Below are 9,066 nucleotides of genomic sequence, written 5' to 3'. Positions count from 1 at the left end.
CCAAATCTCATTCCCCCTTGTATTCATCAAGAAGCTTGCTACTTAGGGTTCCTTGGAAACCCTAGGTGGGCAAGAGTGGTCCGGAAGCATCCGGGCTGTGGATTTGCTCCTGACAAGATTGTGAAGGTTTGGAGGCTACCTCAAAGTCTACCACAAGTGAGTGAGCTATTCCTTCGTGGGATAGGCTCCGGAGAATAGGGTGAGCCTTCATGGCGCGGGGAATCCTTCGTGGGACCTCCACTCCTCCAAACGTGACGTACCTTCTTGCAAAGGAAGGGAACACGGGAATACATCCTCGTCTCCGCGTGCTATCGGTTATCTCTAACCGAACTCCTTACTTGTGATTTAACTACCTGTGAGAGCCTTCGTGCTCGAGTTAGTTGTATCCTCATATAGGTTGTTTCACCTAGTTTGCATTAGGATCACCTTTATATTCCGCAAAGCCTAATATTGCAAGGAAAGAATTAAAATCTGTAGAAACCTATTCACCCCCCCCCCTCTAGGTTTACCATCTCTGAACTTTCAATTGGTATCAGAGCCTGGACTCTTATTAAGGGCTTCACCGCCTTAAGAGTGAGATGGAACAACTATTCGAGGGTTAGAGAAATGAAATCTAGATTCTTGGCATATGATGCCGAGAAGAAGAAAAAGGAGGATGACCTACAAAGCCAAATGGCAGAGATGACTGCCATGCTTAAGAACTTGACTAATGGGAATCCTAGTTGGGCTTCGGCCCCTCAAGGAAGTTTCCATCAAGTCAACCATGACTATCCCAAAAACACTTCACCCATGCCTCATATAAACCATAGTGGGACCGTTCCCCATTTTGATGGAACTCACTTTCCTTTTTGGAAATCTGCTATGGAATCTCATATTCGGAGCTGCAGTGTGGAGCTATGGGAGATCATTGTTCATGGATACCGGGAGCCACATGATCCCATTCGGTTGACCTCCACCGAATTCTACAACCGTCAACTCAATGCCTCCGCACGTGACAAGATTAGAAGTGGCATCAACCGCAAGCTCCTTGATCAAGTGAATGACATTGGCTCCGCTAAAGAGTTGTGGGATCGAATCGTAGTACTCCAAGAGGGAACCGATTTGATCCAATCAGCTCTTTATGAGACCGCAAAGCAAGAGGCCCACCAGTTCATGATTCGAGAAGGAGAATCCATGGCCGATGCCTATGCAAGGCTTGGTGCTCTTAGAGTAAGGGTCAAGGGACTTGGTGTTGAGAAGTACAATGACGGCTTCGAGATGAATGAAGCATTCATAAAGTCCAAGGTCATTGCTATGATTGCTGTCAAGCAAGAAGACACCAACCTTGCACTCAACTTGCAAATCATGACCAAGAGTGCTGATCTGAACTCCGATGATCTAGTCTCCTATGTGGCCGTCAATGAAAACATGGCCAAGGAAGGAAAAAGGCTCATGGCAATGAACCGTGTTGATGAAGCGTCACACAACCTTGCTCTCAAAGCTAGAGCTGACCATGGAAGAGAAGAAGACTATGAGATTGAAGAAGATGAGGAGATGACTTCAACTAGTGACATCACTACCGACTTTGCCTTCTTTGCCAAGAAGTACAAGGGAAAGTTGCCAATGCTCCTCAATGACAAGAAGAAGAAGAGAACATGCTACAACTGTGATGAAGATAGCCACTTTGCAAATGAGTGCCCTTATGAAAAAAGGGTAGACAAGCCAAAGTTCATCAAAGGGGTCAAGCCAAGATTGAAGCCAAACCCAATCAACGATCGATACAAGAAGAACAAGGGAAGAGCCTTTGTTGGGGCCGAGTACTTGTCCGATGAAGAAGAGGAAGATGAGGAGAAGGAGGCCGGAGTGGCCGGCTTGGCTTTCTCTAATCCCGGGTCACTCTTCACATATGACTACTCCAAGGACTACTCCACGGAGAATGATGTTGGTTCTTCCTTCATGGCAAGAATAACTCAAGATGATGACTCCGATGACTCTCCCTCATCTACAATCGTTGGCTCTTGTCTTATGGCAAGAGAAACCAAGGTAATGGAACCCCCACCTTCTTTATCTAGCGTTCTTGATAATGAAGCTGAAAAAGAAGACGAATTAACTGTGCTTAAGGAACTTTACAATGTTAGATGCACCCTTCGTGGTGAAGCTCTTGTCAAATTTGATTTCTTGATGGACTCCCTCAAAGAAAAGGATGAGTCCATTGAGGAATTAGAATATCATTTGAATGATAAGGAAAGGAGATTCGATCTCCTAAGACAAGAGCTAAAACCGAAAGGTGCATATCTCAAGGTCTTAAGCAACAAATTGAAACTTATGAACTAGATAAAGTTAAGGATCATGAAACTATTGAAAGGGCTCAATCATTGACCCAAGAGCTTAATGCCTCAAAGGAGGAGCTTGAAGTTGCTCATGCTTCTCTCACTAGGGATCTTGACCACCTTGAAAGAGCTAACAAGCTTGTTAAGGATGAGCTCAAGAAACTAGATAAACCTCTTGAGTAAGCAAAGGTCAAACAATCAAAAGCATGGACTTGGGGATGTTCCCAAGCCCTACAAGAAGAACAACTACAAGAAGGAGAAGCCCGCTCAAGAAAAGAACAAGAAGGTCACTAATGATGGCAAAGCCCCAAAGGGCAAAGCCACTAGTGGTGACCGCACGGGGCCAAACAATCACTATGCTTTATTTATTGATTATTATGGTGATGTGTATGCTAACTATGTTGGCCCTCGTAATGGCTATGCTTATAGAGAGTACTCAATTTGGGTACCAAAAGATATTGTTGCCATTGCAAAGGAACCCATTAATCATTGGGTTCCTAAATCCTCTACTTGATTTTGTAGGGGTATTCCTCCGGTGGTCCAAAATGGGTGTTTGATAGTGGATGCACCAATCATATGACCGGAGGAAGAGGTGTGCTTGATCAATTCATTGAGGATATCAACAAGAAGTCGAGCATCACCTTTGGTGACAACTCAAAGGGAAAGGTACTTGGGTATGGCAAGGTGGCAATCTCTAAGGACTTGTGCCTTGAGACGGTCATGCTTGTTGAATCCCTTGGCTATAACTTACTTTCTATATATCATCTTGCTGATGCCGGCTACAATTCATATTTTACTAAGTATTATGTGCAAGTCTTTAGGAGTGACAATCTCAAATTGGTCCTTGTTGGATATGTGGAGAACAACCTTTACGTGGTTGACCTCTCGAAAGAGAGCCCCTCTCCCTCCACATGTCTAATGGCGGCCAAGCATGATGAAGGATGGTTGTGGCATCGCCGCCTTGGTCATGTTAACATGAGAAATCTTAAACAACTCCTAAAGGGTGAGCACATTGTTGGACTAACCGGAATTTCTTTTGAGAAAGATCGTGTATGCAGTGCATGTGTAGCCAGAAAACAACTCAAGAAGAAACATTCTATCAAGAGTATCGTCACCACATCTAGGCCTTTGGAGCTCCTTCATTTGGATCTCTTTGGGCCATCATATTATGATACTCTTGGTGGGAGCAAGTATGGACTTGTCATTGTTGATGATTACTCAAGATACTCTTGGGTCTTTCTCCTTAAGTCTAAGGATGAGACACATAGAGAGTTCATCATCTTCGCCAAGAAAGCTCAACGTACGTATGAATCTGAGATCAAGGCGATTAGGACCGACAATGGCACCGAGTTCAAGAACTACACTATGCAAGAGTTTGTTGATGATGAGGGCATCAAGCATGAGTTTTCATCTCCATATACCCCTCAACAAAATGGTGTTGTTGAAAGGAAGAACCGGACCATCATTGAGATGGCAAGAACCATGTTGAGTGAATTCAACTCACCCCACAACTTTTGGGGAGAAGCCATCTCTACGGCCGTCCACTACTCCAACCGGCTCTTCCTCCGCCCCCTCCATAACAAAACTCCATACGAGCTTCTCACAGGTAACAAGCCTAATGTCATGTACATTCGTGTCTTTGGATGCAAATGTCTTGTTAAGAACAACAAAGGGAAGCTCGGTAAATTTGAAACTAGAACCATTGAGGGCATATTTGTTGGATATGCGGAGAACTCTCACGCCTATAGATACTACAACCGGTCCACTCGGGACTATTGAAGTATCTTGTGACGTGGTGTTCTTGGAGGATAATGGCTCCCAAGTGGAGCAAGTTGTTCCATGTGTTGCAGGTAATGATGATGATCCATCTAGTGCCATCAAGCATATGGGCATTGGACACATTCGGCCCATGGAAGTTCATAATGATGATCAAGATGATGGAGTAGAAGTATCAAGCTCACCTCAAGTTGAGCCTAGCTCAACTCAAGTTGAACCATCAAGTGCAACTCAAGATTTATCCTCCACTCAAGATGAGTCACATTCCGAAGAACAAGAAGAAAGTCCTCAACCCACTGAGCAAGACCATGATGATGATCAAGAAACATCCTCAACTCATGTTCAAGCTCAAGTTGTCCCTCATGCTCAAGTATTAGCAAGAGATGAATTCATTGATCATGAAGGAACCATTCGGAAGATCAAGGCTGCTACAAGGGCAAGTGACATGAAAGTAGATCAAGTCCTTGGTAGCATCTCAAAAGGAGTGGTAACTCGTAGACATCATGCATTACTTATCACTTATTGTCAACATCATGCTTTTGTGTCTAGTTTTGAGCCACTCAAGGTACATGAAGCCTTGGTTGATCCGGATTGGGTTATTGCCATGCAAGAAGAATTGGAGTGTTTCACTCGTAATGAAGTATGGTCTCTAGTTGAGAGACCCAAGGATCATCGCATCAATGTTATTGGGACCAAATGGGTATTCAAGAACAAGCAAGATGAGAATGGTATTGTCATTAGAAATAAAGCAAGGTTAGTGGCGCAAGGGTTTGCCCAAATTGAAGGTATGGATTTTGAGGATACCTTTGCGCCGGTAGCCCGTCTTGAAGCTATTCGTCTTTTGCTTGCATTTGCATCTTTCCACAATTTCAAACTATATCAAATGGATGTGAAAAGTGCATTTTTGAATGGTCCTCTAAAAGAAACCGCATATGTAGCTCAACCCCCGGGTTTCGAAGACTCAAGCCGACCCAACCACGTGTATTTACTCCATAAGGCACTCTACAGTCTCAAGCAAGCTCCACGTGCTTGGTATGAGTTCCTTAGGGATTTCTTACTACATGATGGGTTTTGCATGGGTACGGTCGATTCCACCCTTTTCACCAAACGGGTTAAAGGGGGTGGCTTGTTTATATGTCAAATATATGTTGATGATATTATATTTGGTGGAACTAACCCCAATCATAACAAAGCTTTTGAGCTATTGATGACTAGGAAATTTGAGATGTCCATGATGGGAGAGTTGAAGTTTTTCCTAGGCTTCCAAGTGAGGCAACTTGCAAAAGGCACCTTCATCTCTCAAGAAAAGTATGTGAAGGACATGCTCAAGAAATTCAACATGACCAATGCAAGCCCAATGAAGACACCCATGCCCGTAAAGGGGCAACTTGGCTCATGTGACGGTGATAAGGATGTGGATATAAAGGTATACCGCTCCATGATATGATCCTTGCTCTACCTTTGTGCCTCTAGGCCGGATATCATGCTAAGTGTAGGGATGTGTGCTCGTTTTCAATCCGCTCCTAAGGAGAGCCATTTAATGGCGGTCAAACGGATTCTAAGATATCTTGTTCTCACTCCTACTCTCGGGCTATGGTATCCAAAGGGGTCAACCTTTGAACTCATTGGCTATTCGGATTCCGATTGGGCCGGTGATAAGGTTGACCGGAAGTCTACCTCCGGGGCTTGCCAATTTATTGGCCGGTCATTGGTGAGTTGGTCATCCAAGAAACAAAACTCCACCGCTTTATCCACCACCGAAGCCGAATACATATCCGCGGCATCTTGTTGCACTCAATTGTTATGGATGAAGCAAACCTTGAAAGACTATGGTGTGTCTCTTGGTACGGTGCCTCTTCTTTGTGACAATGAAAGTGCAATTAAGATCGCCAATAACCCGGTTCAACATTGTCGCACCAAACATATTGACATTCGCCATCACTTCCTACGTGACCATGTTGCCAATAAGGATATTGATCTCACTCATGTGGGGACAACCTACCAATTGGCGGATATTTTCACTAAGCCTTTGGATGAAGCCCGGTTTGTAAACTTGAGAGGAGAACTTGGTATTCTTGATCCTAAACACTTGGATTGATTAACTTCTTGCACTATATTCTTGCATTTATCTAACTATCTAGCTTAGAGGCACATCACATATGGGGATAGTCATCTTACCATGTCTTGGTATGATGCATACCTATGTGTGCAACATAAATAGACCCAATGTCATTATATGGACCCAAGCATGTCTCTTCGAGGTCTCATGACATTTGCGCTTTCACATAGGGGGAGTAATCCTCCGCCCCTCATTTAGCCTCAATTGCAACTTGATTTGACTATACAAGGCTAAATGATCTTATTGCAAAAATCACTTCAAAATGACTTATGATTCTTGATATATATATTTCGAATCATGCCCATTGTTGCTATTTACATCTTGTTTGGATTTTCACTCCAATGGGTATGCCTAGAGAACTTTGTGTTTCGAACCCCATGTCTATGCTCATCTCATCATCATCTATCTATCTATATGTACATGTCATCATCATCTGAGCATTCATACACACTTACACAAAGAATAGGGGCAAAACGAGGCAAAACGAGACAAAACTGGGCAGAATAACCCTGGCCGGTCTCTGGCCCGGTTGGACCAGCCTCTGCGCCGGGCCAGCCGGCGCCAGGCTCGGTCGACCGGGCGCCAAACCGGCCGCGCGGCTGGTTATGTTTTGGAGGAGGATACCCCTTGGGGTCTTCTTCCTCCTTGTCCCCCACCTCCAAAACCTCCATGGCCGCCGCCTCCACCATCTCCACCGCGTCCTAGGCCCTTCCCACCACGAGGTTCTCCCCAATCTTCACCCACTCGTAGATCGGGATCTCTCAAGTCTCCTCACCAAAGGATTTGGTCCCCTTCAAGCTATTTTGGGAGATCTTGGGGATTTGGCCCTCAAGCCCTCTTCACAAGTTCTTCTTGCTTCACTTGGGCAAAGAGGACGATGTCTTCGGGTACATTTTTCTCCCATTCCCTCTCCCTCTTGCTTTCCCTCTCCCATTGCCAAATATTGAGGAAAGTTGAGAAAATTTAGGGTTAGGGTTAGGGTTTGTAAGTCCTCATGCCATTAGAGTGTCTCACTGCACCATGCACATATTCCACTCTATTGCTATAGTCTATGTTCAAGTTTATGAGTTTTTGCATGATTTTGTGGTAGAAATTCTGGGCAACACCTCACAATTCGATAGACCCGGTCATAGGCCCGGTCAACCGGCCCCTCAACCGGCCGGTCCGGCGTGCGGCCCGGTCGACCGGATTGGCAACCGGCTCGTCCGGTCTGTCGTCCGGTTGGACCGGCCTGTGCGCCGGCTCGCCCAGTTTTCGCACAACTTCGTCAAAACACTTGAATATATACTATGATTTTTTGCCTCCATATTTACTGATGACATGTACACTTACCCCACTGCTATCCTCGCTCTATTTGCTGATTCACAGGTGGTTCGAGTGATGATGACTGTGGTGGCCTTGCCAAGAGAGGAAGGCTTGCGCCAAGGCCTCCTGGCTGTCGTACTAGCAGCCGCAAGCCTTCTAAAGCACCTCAAACTACTAACACTGGCAGCTCAGCAAGGGGAAGAAGCAAGACAGTTGGTAGTAAGAGGAAGGACAAGCACGCAGCCCAAGAAGATGATGAAATAGTGCTAGACTTTAATGTGGGAACAGCACATCGTGGTGATTGGCAAAGTGTGAGGATGGAGACCCGTATCGCTTTGAGCCACGGACTTACACTGGTGGGGACAAGTTCTTCTGGACCAAGACTCAAGCACGTCTTTGGGATGATTTCTATAACACTAGAGAGTGTATGAAGAATGGTGCTGTTGTGATGCCCAAGGCCATCAACACCGACGAGCTTGCCTTGCACGAGACCACAAAGTACCGCTTTGTAGTTGATACCTTGAAGGCTTTGGGACTATATGAGCTTGTGTGCCTGAAGCCCGATGATGACCAAACAGAGAGCATCTATTGTCCCCTTCTAGTCCGTCAATTCCATTGCACCGTCTTCTTCCATGATGATGAGGATCGCACTATGACTTGGATGATGGGCAAGGAGAAGTACTCATGCACCATACACTCAGTTCTGTGCAGCCATGGGTTTTGGTGGTAGCCTTGCTCAAGGGTTCATGATTCATTCTCGCCCTAAGCTTGTTAAAGGTGACATCTCCTTTTGCTATCCATCGAACCCTACAGCTGGGCCTCCCACTATCTCTGGGATGTACTACTCTTATCTTGTCCTTGCCAAGCTGTTCCGTGAGAATCTCATCAGCAAGTCAGGCGACACCAGTGAAGTCAGGAACTACCACCTGAATCTGATGTACTATTGCCATCCTGACAGGCTAAGGAAGATTGATGGATGTGATCTCGTTCATTGTGAACTGAAGCGTTCAGTTTTGGGCCGCATGACTCCCAACTATGCTCAGTATGTTCAGCGGCTCATCAACTACATAGTACCTGCTCCTCTCAACACGCTAGACGAAAGGATCATCATGGAACCATTCAAGTTTCCTGTTCAGGACACACGTCCGGAAGTCCCTGCCATGGTGCCCTCTGAGCGTCGTTCCAAGGAACGCCATGATCATGATGCTAGCTCCAGCTACTCTCGGCGCCCCAAGCGCGGTGCCGCTCGCTTCCTCTCCAGCTTGTGGCAAATGTGCAAGAACACCAATGATGTTGCACATCAGAGTCTTGCTTTGAACCAGGAGACAAGGAGGCGACAGAATGAGTTCATGGCTTCACGGAATGCCCCTGTTCCTCCTTCTGGACCTGAGATGGAGCCTGTGGTTGCACCTCAGTGGGAGATGCCTCACATTACTGATGAGATGTTCCAGAATTTCGACCTCTCCATGTATGCTCATGGTGGTCTTCCTCCTAGGACTGCTCGTGCCCCTGCTGATACTGATGCTGCTGAAGAGGAAGAGGAAGAGGATGAAGGTG

Source organism: Lolium rigidum, chromosome 5 (assembly GCF_022539505.1).
Source record: "Lolium rigidum isolate FL_2022 chromosome 5, APGP_CSIRO_Lrig_0.1, whole genome shotgun sequence".
Taxonomy (NCBI): Eukaryota; Viridiplantae; Streptophyta; class Magnoliopsida; order Poales; family Poaceae; genus Lolium; species Lolium rigidum.
This window is presented reverse-complemented; position numbering follows the sequence as displayed.